The following is a 13,523-nucleotide window of genomic DNA, read 5'->3' as shown; positions in this document are numbered from 1 at the left end:
ACCATGAATGTGCACAGGGAGAGAAGCACTGGGTCTGAGTGATGCCCAGGATTCAAATGTGCAGGACGTGGAAATGGATGGCAGGTAGAGGGGAGGGAGGAGTGTCTGCCAGGACCCTCAGGTGCTGGGCTGGGGGACGTGGATGCCATTCAACTCAACTGCACACCTGGGCAGGGACTGGGAGCAAGTCTGGAAGGGAGTTTCAGAGCTGGCTGCCCAGAGACCCTGCTTCCCACCGGTGAGCAGGTACCCCACCCTCCTCATCCCCTCTTCGAAGCCTCTTGCTTTTCACCCTTTCAGTTGCCATGAAAGTTGCCAAACTTGATTGTCTGGCATCTGGAGACCAGAGAGGATGCTGCCTCTGCATTTCAGTCTGTCTCCAGTGCACAGAGCAGAGAGAGGCCGAGCCAGGGACGCAGCCAGGTGCTATCTGAACCTGAACTGACCCTGGGCAGTTCTCGTCCTGTTTCTCTGCCTCAGTGTCCACATCTAGACAATAAGAAGATTGTTTCCAGGAAATTCCGAGGAACCGGGTCAGTGCAGACATCCTTCAAAGTGAAGTTTCACTTACGAGTGTGTTTTTTTTTATAACCTGAGGTGTGGGAGGGGAGGGAGGGGACACCCCAGAGCCGAGCTCAGAAACACAAACCCGTGGTTAGCAGCGAATCGTCTAAACAAGATCTGGATGTGCACCGTTTCCTGTTAATTAATGGCTTCTCTTGGGGTTATTAAGTTAGACTGGGTAGGTGTGTGGCCTTTCTTTCTACTGCCCTTCCAATTAACAGGCACTTTGCTTGGTAAATGTTAATTTAGAGTAATTGGGCGTGCAGATGAGGGACGGGAGCAGGGGAGGGGGGACAATGCTCCCTCTACTGTAGGTTAATTGCTAGTAAGTGCCGTTCCTGCAGCAGCCCTGGTCTCCAATGATTAATGGCCTTGGAGTCCAGGCTGAAACTCCTGAGCGCCAGCAGAGGCTTAACCCTTCAATGACCGAGATGAAGACAGAGAAAAATCTCAGCAGATCTTCCTGGTTTCTGAGCAAGACCTGTGCTGTAATCCTCATGTGCAAGACTGTAAGTCAGATCTCTTCCCACTGGTATGTTCTGAGAGTCAGCTCTCCATCAAGATAATGTTGGAAAGATACTTCATGCCACCATAGCGTTAGCTAACACCTCTATCCCACCGTGTAGTTACCATGGTGAGAACATTTAAGAACTACCCTCTTAGCACCTTTCAAGGGTATAATACAGTATTACTAGCTATAATCACCATGCTGTGCACTTGGTCCCCAAAAATCGTTAATTGTAACTGGAAGGTATACCTTTGGACCAGCATCTCCCCGTTTCCCCCACCTCCCAGCTCCTGATAACAACTATTCTACTGTGTTTCTATGAATCTGGCTTTTTTAGATTCCACATATGCATGATACACGTGTGAAATACATATACAGAATTCGTCTCTTTCTGTCTGACTACTTTCATTTAGCATAATGCTCTCAATGTTCGTCCGTTGCAAAGTTGTTGCAAATGGCAGGATTTTCTTCCTTCTCATGGCTAAATAGTACTCCGTTGTGTGTGTGTGTGTATATAAATATCACATCATCTTTATCCATTCATCCTCTGATGGACACTTGGGTTGTTTCCTTATCTTGGCTATTGGTGAATAACACTGCTATAAATATGGGAGTACAGGTATCTCTTTGAAATCCTGTTTTCATTTCCTTAGGATATAGACCCAGAAGTGGGATTGCTGGATCACATGTAGTTCTGTTTTTAAAAGATATTTATTCCATAAGAATGTCCATCCCCAAGGTGCTCTGAGACTGATCCCATTCACCCCACCCCCAATATACACACCTTTTCCCTCCCTCCTCCCACCCAGGTGGATTCCTGGCTTCTCCCTTCTTTTTAGAAAGGGTAGAAAGTCCCGCGGAGATGCTGTCCAATCTCCAGTGCTTTCCTTCACAAGATCAATTCAGGGCACTGAAATCCAGCATAGGGACTGGCAGTGAGGGAGGGGAAAATGGGCAGAGAGCAGAGAGACCATTCAAGGAGCGTTCAGTAATTAGGTGCATTCTCCAGCTGCGATGTCTGCACTCAGAGCTTCCTCAGGCAGCACCAGGGCTGGGATAACTGCTGAGCCCACTGGGCAGCCACTGGAGCACCAACTCTTGTCATGCAAAGACCTGGAAAGGTACAGCTCGGGAAAAATGGATTTACTGGAATTCCTCACAAGGAGATGATTCTGTGTGGTCACAACACTTCAATAAGTCTCTCTTTTTTAGGTGGGGGAGGAGTAATGAGGTTTCTGAGGGACATGCTTGCAAGAAACCATCTCAGAGCGGAGTGAGTTGAGTTTTGGTTTCACTAGGGGGGTGGTGGGCATGTTTGGAGGTAGAACCCAATTTGTCAGCATAGAAGAGGAGAAGCTGAGTGAGGGCTGTCAGCAGTAGTCCCCCTTCTGAAATGGAGCTTGGCCTCTTCTTTAAACTACAGCTGTTTGGTACAGCACCATTTATGTAAACATGGAGGGGGCTACATGTACGTACGGAGGTGTGTGTATGTGCACATGCATGCACTTGTGCGTGCATGTCCGTGTTGGTCTAGGCATGAAATATCCCTGGAAGAACCCGGCAACATGTCCCCATTGGTTGCCTCTGGGGAGGAGATCTGAGTAGCCTCGGGACCGTCTCAGGAGATAGGATTGGCTGCTGTAAGACGTGACCCCAGAATCCAAAGCTAAAACAAGAAGGCATTTCATTTCTCTCACAAACCAGGGCTGGGAGAGCGGGAAGAAAGGGTCAGGGACTCCCGAGGCTCGTTGCTTTCTGCTACTCTGCTTTCCTCCTCTGTCTGGACAAAGCTGCCTCCCACCGTGTCTGCATTCCAGCCAGTAGGAAAGGGGAAATCAAGGAAGCAGAAGGCACATCCAGGCCATTTCGAGGAGCCACGGGGAGCTTGAGCAGCTGCTTCTGCTCACCTGCCGTTGACTAGAACTCAGTCACTTGGCCACACCCGGGAAGTGTCCTCCTTAGCTGAGAAGTCATGAGCCCAGCTAAAACTTGGAGCTTTATTTCTAAAGAAAGAAGAGGAGACTAGGTATAAGGGGACAGTTAGTAGTCTTTACCTAGAACAGGATAAAAGGGATTTTTTTACTTTATGTATCTGTCTTATACCTTTGGAACCTCATAAATTAAGAATAAGTTTCAAGTTTGAAAACCTTATTATATTAAAAAAAATTTTTTTTAATTTCCATGCATCCTTTAGAAACCTTATTATATTAAAAGTTACAAACTGAGCACATACATCTACGTCTCCACCATACCATGGGCTCATCTAAGGTATTTTTTAAAGAATTAAGTCACATCAGTGCCAGAAAATAAGAGAGCATGCCAGCAGATCAGAGAGTCTGAGAAAATGTAGGAAGCTGGAAAGCAGGTGAGATCGATTGACTGAGAAGGCGCAAAGGCAAACCATACCCCAAACACCAGGACCAAGAACTTCCTTCTCAAGGGCATTCCACAGAAGCTTCAAACTCAGAGCTGAGAACTAGAAAACAGAAACACAGGGCATCATCAGAAGAATTGAGCGGAGAACCCCATACACTGTCCCTTAGCCTGTTTGGGCCCTGACTTTTCTCCTCCCCGCTCCCCCTCCCAACATACCTTCAACCCATAAAAAGCAACTAGTAATAGAAATTTTGTCTCTTGAGTCCCTAGGATCCAAGATTTATTCTCCAAAAAAATGTGGGTGATCTATCCAGGAAGAGATCCTAATGTGGGTGTCGGAACTCAAGAGAGAAGCAGAATAGAGCTTAGAATCACTCCAGACATCCACAACAGACACATATGTCAGGGGTAGGAGGGTGTTTCTCTGCCCAAGAGGAAAACACAGTAAAGTGTTCCAGTGCATTCTTTAAACTTCTCTGGACGTTGGCAAGGCTGGGCAGCCCCAGGTTGCAACGGAGAGGCAAAGCCTGCTGATGACACGGTCCGACCGCTGACGAGCCCGTAGCCAGCCCTCCCTTCAAGGGAGAGGCCTCCTGGGAAATGGGCCCGACCAGCTACCTAGACAGATGAGCCTAGTCTTTCATGTATGAAAGTAGATGAACAGCCATGGGCCACCAGACATTTCAGGAAAACCAAGAGCATGAAAGAGCTAAACAGAGATGAATAAATGGGAGCTATCTCAAAAAAAAAAAAAAAAAAAAAGACACAGTAGGAAACATTCAAGAAGAAATTGCTGACTTTGGAGAGATTTGAAAGAATGCTAAATCTCGAACACAAGGAGCCATAGAATAAGGAATTATTTCTGGAAATTTAAAATGATTGTCAACATTTAAAAAAAAAAACCAACAAACAGGAATAAAAGAGTGGTCGAGACTAAAACCTAGACCAGTTATCTGGAAGTCCATGAAATCTCTTCGAGCACGAGGAAAACACAAAGCAGTGAAAAGTGAAAGAGAAGTCCAGAGACAGAGGAAAGATCCAGGAGGTCACATCCATTCATTCAACAGGAGTTTGAGAAAGAACCAAAATAAAAGGAGAGGGTGTTGGGGTGGATCAAAAACATAATAGAACATTTTTCTGAGCTAGGGAAGACACAAATCTTCAGATTGGAAGAGCCCACCAGGTATGAAGCAGGACGAATAAAAACAAGATCCACTCCAGACACTCGTAGAAATGTCAGAACTCCCAAGGGCAATGATATAGTCTTAAAAGCTTCCAGAAAGGGGGAAAAAAAAAGAGGTCAGCTACAAAGGAATAAGAATCTAACATCAGACTTCCCATCAGAAACACTTTTAAACCATGGCCTTAAATTTCCAAGGGAATGTGAATTTGAGACTAAATTACCCTCCAGGCCAAACCAGCAATCAGTGGGGAGAAGATATTTTCATTTCTGCAAGGAAAGCTTGTAACAGATGTATTCAGATTTACAAATTACTCAGGGAGGGACTTGAATAAAGAAAAAGGGGTAGAAGAATGAGATTTCAGGAAACATGAGATTCAAACAAACTAATAAAAAATATTGATAGCTCAGTAAAAGTGAGGAAAATAAAAATGAAAGTAAAAGACAGCTTTGAACCTTGACAATTGTGTAGTTAAGTGTTAAGTACAAGTGATTTTCTTTCTTTCTTTATAGATTTGATCACATTTTGTTCTGCAGTGATTAATATTTACATAACCACAATATGGTAACATGCTATTTTTATTGGGTTTAAGTATTCAGAAGTTCAAGCCTTAGAAGACTTGCCTGTATAGTTCCGGAACAGAATGTAAATGTTATAAACTGTGCAAGTGGGAAGAATGAAGATCTAATGTACTGATGGAGAGGAACACACACAATGTGAAGAAGCAAACGTAAGTTGTAGAATAATAGAAAGAGTATGACCCCCCATATGTATGCCCAGGAGACTTACGGTTTTTGGTGAGGCCCTGAACAAAAACAACTGGCTGAGGAAAAAGGACTACGTTTTATGGAACCCATAATCTAAAGCTAGAGAGAAACCTCAGCTGCTCTAAATCTTATAAAAACAAAACAAAACAACAACAAAACACCCCATAGACCAAAAAGCAATGAAAGATCAACACTGCCATCTACTGAGGACTTCTTGGACTAAATTGGAATGCTTTTTGTTTTGTTTTGTTTTATAAGTAATAGTACCTTTTGAGACTTGCACAGACCTGAAATCTACTTTATCTTCTCCGGGAGCCTGGATTAGTAGCAATATAAGTTAAGAACTCTGGATCATACAGAGAGATGCTTGGGAAAGCTTGGACAACAGTTTAAGACATGGAGTTTGTTCACCCTGGGAAAGAGCCAACCCAAGGGACATGCTCTCAATTTCTGACATGGCTGTACTGGGGCAAAGGCCTGGTGTGTGGGGCCAATGAGAAGGAGTGATAGGGTACTAGGGAGACCTTTTAATAAGTATTACTTTCTAAAAATAACTTACATTGTCCCCTGAAATAAGGGATGCACCCCGGTCACTGGAGAGGCAGTGGAAGCCTCTATCCTGGAAGTGGCAGAAGGGCTGTCTGTGTGTCTGAGAGTTGCTGGAGCCCATGGCCCCAGCATGCAGCTGTCCAGCACGTACTCATCGGGTGTCTTTATATGTCACAGACCGTGCAAGTCCCTACACCCTGAGTCACAGATCTGACTTACAGAATGACTCAAGCATAGCCGAGGCACCAAGAAGTCCAAGAGGAACCAAACTATATACCTGGTGAGGCATCCTGCCAAACCCAACCTGTGTTTAAGCCAGCGCTGGATTTCCGAACCATGCTTACCGATGCTTAGGACACATTCCTTAAAAACCCAGGCCCTGCAGCCTAACAAATCAAACTCCTGTACCTTTTTGAAGTAAAGGTTGAAAATATTAACACCGCAATAAGATCAAAGCAGACTTCATTCACTTACTGGCTTAAGAAAGAAACAAAATAAAACCTGTATTAGAATCACAAAATATTAGAGCTGGAAAGACTTCCAAAATCATCTGGTTCACTAAACTCATAAGCTGGGCTGAGGTTGGGGATGTTGTCAATAAGAATTCTGGTTGCTTTTTAATTTGGAAGGACAGGACAAGAAAAGAAATAGAAGATGAATAACAGACACAGAATTTGTTTTAAATATTTATTGAGCATGCAAAAATATTCTTTCACTTTAAATAATTTAAATCAAAAGGCGCCAACTTCCATCTTACTAAAAGGTGCTGGGTTCTAAGGAGAGCCCTTTTTTTTTTTTTAATGACATCAAGTATGAGAAGAATACAAAGAATACAAAGAAAGGACAATGGGAAAGGTTCATGGAATAAGTAAACAGAATAGCAAGGGGGAAGCTCTCCAGAGATTGGTGGGGTGGTGGGTAAGGACAAAGAAAAAGGTCTTCTCTAAGAAGACCTGAGGGACCTGGGGGCTGGAATGCCTTTATAAAAAGCTGACAGACCCTCTACTGCGGGATCCCCAGGGCGAAGGACTTTGCTCCTACAAAGGAAATAGCCATCTCCATAGCCGGCTTCTGTCTGATCAGTTATGTTCTTTAAGGATTCCTTTAACTAGACGTTTATTCATTCAACAAACTCTTCTGTTTCGAGAAGAGTTTGCTCTGCTCTGCTGTGCTCTGGACTAGGCAAGAGGTTCACCAAAATGGATGAGCCATGGTCCTCATTCTTGAGGTATTCATATCTAGTGGGCAGAGAGAGCCCTGGGAACCACTCCAGGACATAACATTTATACAAGAAGTTGGAAGGGTCTGTGTAATGTGTGTGACCTGACATGTCTTCCTACACAGAGTGTGGAGGAGACACAAAGAGGACTCCCTGAAGAAGTGGGGTTGTGCTTCTGACAGGGCGCACCAAACTCAGGCCACGCTCCCGGAGAAGCCCAGGGTCCCAGTGGACTTAGCATCCAAATCATCCTGGAACCTATTATGTGAGTTCTGATAATAGGTCCTTGGAAAGGGAAAGATGTGAAAACTATCTGCTTCCTTGAAGGTGAAGAGGGAAGGGGTCCTCTGAATCTCCACGGGGTTAAACCAGGAATGAAGTGAAGTTAGAAGTTGAGCCCAGTGACTTGGAAATACTGCCGGGGATCAGTGATCTACCAACAGGCAGTGTGAGTGAATGTGGAGGAAACGACTTTTGAGCTGGGCTTTGGGGATGATTCAGTTAGCAAGGCAGAGGGCAGGGAAAATATTGTCCCGGTAGCAAGCAGAGCCTGAGCGAAGTGGTAAGAAGCAGGGCATGCTGGGAATATTGGGTGATTCAGCAGAACCAGCGCAGAAAGAATGCCGGATTGAAAGTGTGGCAGAAGATCGTTTTTTCAAACAGATTTATTGAGATATAATTTATACACTCTATAAATCACCCATTATGTGTGTATAATTAATTATTTTTATTGAATTTATAGATTAGTGTATTCATCACCAAAGTTCAGCTTTAAAACATCTCCATCATTGCAAAAAGTTCCCTGGTGGTGTCTGCAGTCTTTTGGCGTGCTTACTTCACTTAGCACGATGGGTTTGAGGTCCATCCATGTTGGCATCATGTACCAGTGGCCTATCCCCTTTGATTGCTGAATAGTAAGCCACTGAATAAATACAACATTTTTTTAAAAACTCAGTTTACCAGCTGGTGGATATTTTGATTTCTTCCATTTTTGGCTGTGATGAACAATGCTGCTATGAGCACTCGCCTACTGTTCTTTGTGTGGATGTTTTCATTTTACTTAAATCAGGGTTGCCAGATTCAGTGAGTAAATGCAGATGCCTGAAACCGTTTAAGTTCAATCCATTTCACCTGCCTTCACTAATCAAGGTCGTTTTAAGACTTGCATGTTCTCCAAGCGGCCTGTAGCCCAAACAATAAGATATTTGCCTGAGTTGTTGTCTAGAAACTTGGAGTCAGCTGCATCTAATTCAAGCTAAGCCAGTTAAGATTGAACTACCGCCCCTTCAACGGGGCATGCGCAAGTGTGACGTGTTCAAACGTGCCGGGGCCTGTAGCCTTGTTACGCCTGCGCAGAAAGGCATTACTGCTCCCACACCTCACACCGCCCTGCTGCTTTCTTGGTTATCCCACAAGTACTCCAGCCCCTTGCCTTGGGGGAGGCAGATTTGAGTTTTGTCCTACCATCTCCTCGCTTGGCTGCCTTGCGAATAAACCCTTTCTTTGCTGCAAGCCTCGGCGTCTCCGCGGTTTGAGTGGGTGTGCGTCCAGCAAGACGAGCCAGCCAGGAGGTAAGTCCAGAGCGGCTTGTGCCCGTGGTTCGTGGGCCCCTTGCGGGTCCTGAGAGCTTAGGCACGAGTCCAAGCAGCTCCTTGGTCTGTTTGCTCCGGGGACCGTCCCCTGGATTTCCCCAGCGAGGTGTCACCATACTTTGACACGTAGTGTCATTTTGCAGCACCCCCCCCCAAAAAAAACTGGGGGATTGGGTTTGGAAGATGTCTTTTGGGTGATTAACCTCGTTAAAGAAACGCAGTCCTGACTGGGTCGTGGGTTGGAGGTCCACCTGGCGGAACTTGGGCAAGCAATATAAAAGGTCACAACCGTGGAGGTGCATGGTACCTGGGTTAGAGGCCGGGGACTTTGTTTTGGGGTCTTGTTTGTTCTGGTCTTGTTTGCCATGTCTGTCTACGTCTGGTTGTCTAAATTGTTAAGAACTGGTTAACTGGGGATTGAGCTTCTTGGGGCCCAAGGAGCACCAGGTAGAGAGGACCTGTAGGGAGATTTTGTTGCCGCAATCACCTGGAAGCAAACCAAATGGGAAATGTTCCTCTTTGCAGCCCTCTAGGCTACATTGTCTGAAACTGGGTAACTTTCAGTTATGAATCCATGGAAAAGCAAGAAAAAGATGGTATTTTTTGTAACACTTCATGGCCTTTAGACTCAGGAGCAAAATGGCCTGAAAATGGATCCTTTATTACAATACAATTTTGCAACTAGATTTATTTTGTAAATGGGATGAAATACCTTTTGTACAGTCTTCTATTGTGTCAGAATACACCTGTGCAAATAGGATGTAAGATTATGACCCAACAGGAAGGACAGCAAAGAAACTTCACTTGGAAGGAAGGAGGCCTTGCTGTTAATTCAGTCAAACACTGACTGCTCCTCCCCCACCCCCACAGCCAACACCTGAGCCACAGCCTCAGGCTCGTCGCCAAACCCTTCCCCCAACCCCACCCGCCGCCAGTCTCTGAGGGACTAGAAATAGGAGATAGAGGTGGTCTCCCCCTCTCATACCGGCCAGGAAGCTACCCAAACTCAGGTGGGACAGTATTACTTAAGGCAAGTGCCCAGCTGGGTGGTGTGACTGCTGAAACTGAGCAGCTGATGATCTGGGCCCACTCCCCTTTTCAACTTCGGATTTACTTAATTGGAAGAACAATATGCCAACTTACAGAGATGACCCAAAGAGAATGGAAAATCTTTTTTCATCTAATTTTTTGTGACCCATAAACTGACCTGGGCAGATGTTCAAAATTTACTAAATACCCTCCCTTCCTCACTTCACAAGACTGTCGGATGGTGCTGGATAAAGCCAGGGAGGAGGCAGATGGGCTTCATACAGAAACCCTGACAGCCCGGTACAGGATGCCATAAGTGTAGCTGGACCAACAGTGGGTCCTAATTGGGATGTAATGGTGGGAGAGGCCAAACCTTGAACACTATCCAGGTCTCATTCTAGCAGGATTGTGAAGAAGGGTGCCAGCACAAAGAAGCCTTAATAAAGAACAGGAGGTAAAAGAAACCAAATGAAAATCCCTCAGAATTTCTAGAAAGGGTCTTTAGAGCATATAGGCATATGCAGTTGCACATGACTTTACAGTACCCCTGATACACAGAGGAAAGTGCCAAAGGTGGAAGGGGTATCAGGAATGTGGATGTCTCAACTTGTCGAAATTGCTTTCAGAATTTTTAGTGGCAGGGACCGAATTCTCTCCTACATAGCCTCTCCAACATTTATTTGTAGACTTTTTGGTGATGGCCATTCTGACAAGTGTGAGGTGATACCTTATTGTGATTTTGATTTGCATTTCTCGAATTAGTAATGTTGAGCATCTTTTCATGTGCCTGTTAGCCATCTGTATGTCTTTGGGAAAATGGCTACAAATTTTCACCCGTTTCTTGATTGGATTGGTTTTATTTATTTATTTTGATACTGAGTTGTACGAACTGTTTGTATATTTTTGGATATTAACCCTTGTCAGTTGCATCATTTGCAAATATTTTCTCCTGTTCTGTAGGTTGTCTTTTTATTTTATTGATAGTTTCCTTTGTTGTGCAGAAAGCATTGTTGATCAGGTCCCATTTGTTTGGTTTTGCTTTTCTTTCTTTTGCCTTAGACTGATCCAAGAAAGTATCGCTACAATTTATGTTAGAATGTCCTGCTGATATTCTCTTCTAGACCATTTTGTGTTTATTTTCCTATGTGGTGTAAAAGAATGTTCTAATTTCATTGTTTTGCATGTGGCTATGCAGTTTTCCCAGCCTGACTGGTTGAAGAGATTGTCTTTTGTCCATTGTATATTCTTGCCTCCTTTGTCTTTGACTGTAGATGTGTGAGTTTGTTTATGGTCTCTCTATTCTGTTTCATTTGTCTTTGTCTGTTTTTGTGTCAGTACCATGCTATTATTTTTTAACATTTTTTATTGATTTATAATCATCTTACAATGTTGTGTCAAATTACAGTGTAGAGCACAATTTTTCAGTTATACATGAACATATATATATTCATTGTCACGTTTTTTTTCTGAGCTACCATAAGATCTTGTATATATTTCCCTGTGCTATACAGTATAATCTTGTTTATCTATTCTACAATTTTGAAATCTCAGTCTATCCCTTCCCACCCCTTCCCCCCTTGGCAATCACAAGTTTGTATTCTATGTCTGTGAGTCTATTTCTGTTTTGTATTTATGCTTTGTTTTTGGTTTTTTTTTAGATTCCACATATGAGCGATCTCATATGGTATTTTTCTTTCTCTTTCTGGCTTACTTCACTTAGAATGACATTCTCCAGGAGCATCCATGTTGCCACAAATGGCGTTACGTTGTCCGTTTTTATGGCTGAATAGTATTCCACTGTATAAATATACTACCTCTTCTTTATCCAGTCATCTGTTGATGGACATTTAGGCTGTTTCCATGTCTTGGCTATTGTAAATAGTGCTGCTATGAACATTGGGGTGCAGGTGTCTTTTTGAAGTAGGGTTCCTTCTGGATATACGCCCAGGAGTGGGATTCCTGAGTCATATGGTAAGTCTATTCTTAGTCTTTTGAGGAATCTCCATACTGTTTTCCACAGTGGCTGCACCAAACTGCATTCCCACCAGCAGTGTAGGAGGGTTCCCTTTTCTCCACACCCTCTCCAGCATTTGTCATTTGTGGATTTTTGAATGATGGCCATTCTGACTGGTGTGAGGTGATACCTCATTGTAGTTTTGATTTGCATTTCTCTGATAATTAGTGATACTGAGCATTTTTTCATGTGCCTATTGATCATTTGTATGTCTTCCTTGGAGAATTGCTTGTTTAGGTCTTCTGCCCATTTTTGGATTGGGTTGTTTGTTTCTTTCTTAAGTCGTATGAGCTGCTTATATATTCTGGAGATCAAGCCTTTGTTGGTTTCATTTGCAAAAATTTTCTCCCATTCCGTAGGTTGTCTTTTTGTTTTACTTATGGTTGCCTTTGCTGTGCAGAAGCTTGTAAATTTCATTAGGTCCCATTTGTTTATTCTTGCTTTTATTTCTATTGCTTGAGTAGACTGTTCTAGGAGAACATTTTTGAGATGCATGGTAGATAATGTTTTGCCTTTATTTTCTTCTAGGAGGTTTATTGTATCTTGTCTTATGTTTAAGTCTTTGATCCATTCTGAGTTTATTTTTGTGAATAGTGTAAGGGAGTGTTCTAGCTTCATTGCTTTACATGCTGCTGTCCAGTTTTCCCAGCACCATTTGCTGAAGAGACTGTCGTTACTCCATTGTATATTCTTGGCTCCTTTGTCGAAGATTAGTTGACCAAAAGTTTGTGGGTTCATTTCTGGGCTCTCTATTCTGTTCCATTGGTCTGTATGTCTGTTTTTGTACCAATAGCATGCTGTCTTGATGACTGTAGCTCTATAGGATTGCCTGAAGTCTGGGAGAGTTATTCCTCCAGCCTCTTTCTTTTTCTTCAATAATGCTTTGGCAATTCTAGGTCTTTGATGGTTCCATAGAAATTTTATTATGATTTGTTCTAGTTCTGTGAAATATGTCCTGGGTAATTTGGTAGGGATTGCATTAAGTCTGTAGATTGCCTTGGGCAGTGTGACCATTTTAACAATATTGATTCTTCCAATCCAAGAGCATGGCATATCTTTCCATTTTTTAAAGTCTTTAATTTCCTACATCAATGGTTTATAGTTTTCTGTGTATAATTCTTTCACCTCCTTGGTTAGGTTTATTCCTAGGTATTTTATTACTTTGGGTGTTATTTTAAAGGGGATTGTTTCTTTCTTTTTCTGTTGATTCATTGTTAGTGTAAAGAAATGCAACTGATTTTTGAACGTTAATCTTGTAACCTGCTACTTTGCTGAATCCTTCGATCAGCTCTAGTAGTTTTTGTGTGGACCTTTTAGGGTTTTCTATATATAGTAACATGTCATCAGCATATAGTGACACTTTTACCTCTTCTTTTCCAATTTGGATCCCTTTTATTTCTCTCTCTTGCCTGATTGTTGTGGCTAGGACTTCCAAGACTATGTTGAATAGGAGTGGTGGTAGTGGGCATCCTTGTCCCAGATTTTAGTGGGAAGCTTTTGAGTTTTTGAAGCTGTCCAGTCCTGGACTTTTATTTGTAGGGAGGTTTTTTATTGCTATTTCAATTTCATTTCTAGTGATCGGTTTGTTCAAATGGTCAGTTTCTTCTTGATTCAGTCTTGGTGGACTGTATGTTTCCAGAAACTTGTCCATCTCCTCTAGGTTATCCAGTTTGGTTCCATATAGCTTTTCATAATATTCTCGTATGATATTCTGTATTTCTATT

The 13,523-nt window shown here is 43.1% G+C and overlaps 1 protein-coding gene across 1 annotated transcript in view; it reads left to right on the top strand.

Annotated features, from left to right (window-relative positions):
- ALG2 (ALG2 alpha-1,3/1,6-mannosyltransferase) overlaps nt 1-4,210 on the top strand; it is a 523,116-nt gene extending 518,906 nt beyond the window's left edge. Inside the window, exon 4 of the transcript XR_004319350.1 lies at nt 2,285-4,210. The gene's annotated coding sequence lies outside the window, so the exon portion shown is untranslated. The remainder of the gene's footprint in view (nt 1-2,284) is intronic.
- Nucleotides 4,211-13,523: the final 9,313 nt, after the last annotated feature.

This window comes from Camelus ferus, chromosome 4 (assembly GCF_009834535.1).
Source record: "Camelus ferus isolate YT-003-E chromosome 4, BCGSAC_Cfer_1.0, whole genome shotgun sequence".
NCBI lineage: Eukaryota > Metazoa > Chordata > Mammalia > Artiodactyla > Camelidae > Camelus > Camelus ferus.
This window is presented reverse-complemented; position numbering and strand designations above follow the sequence as displayed.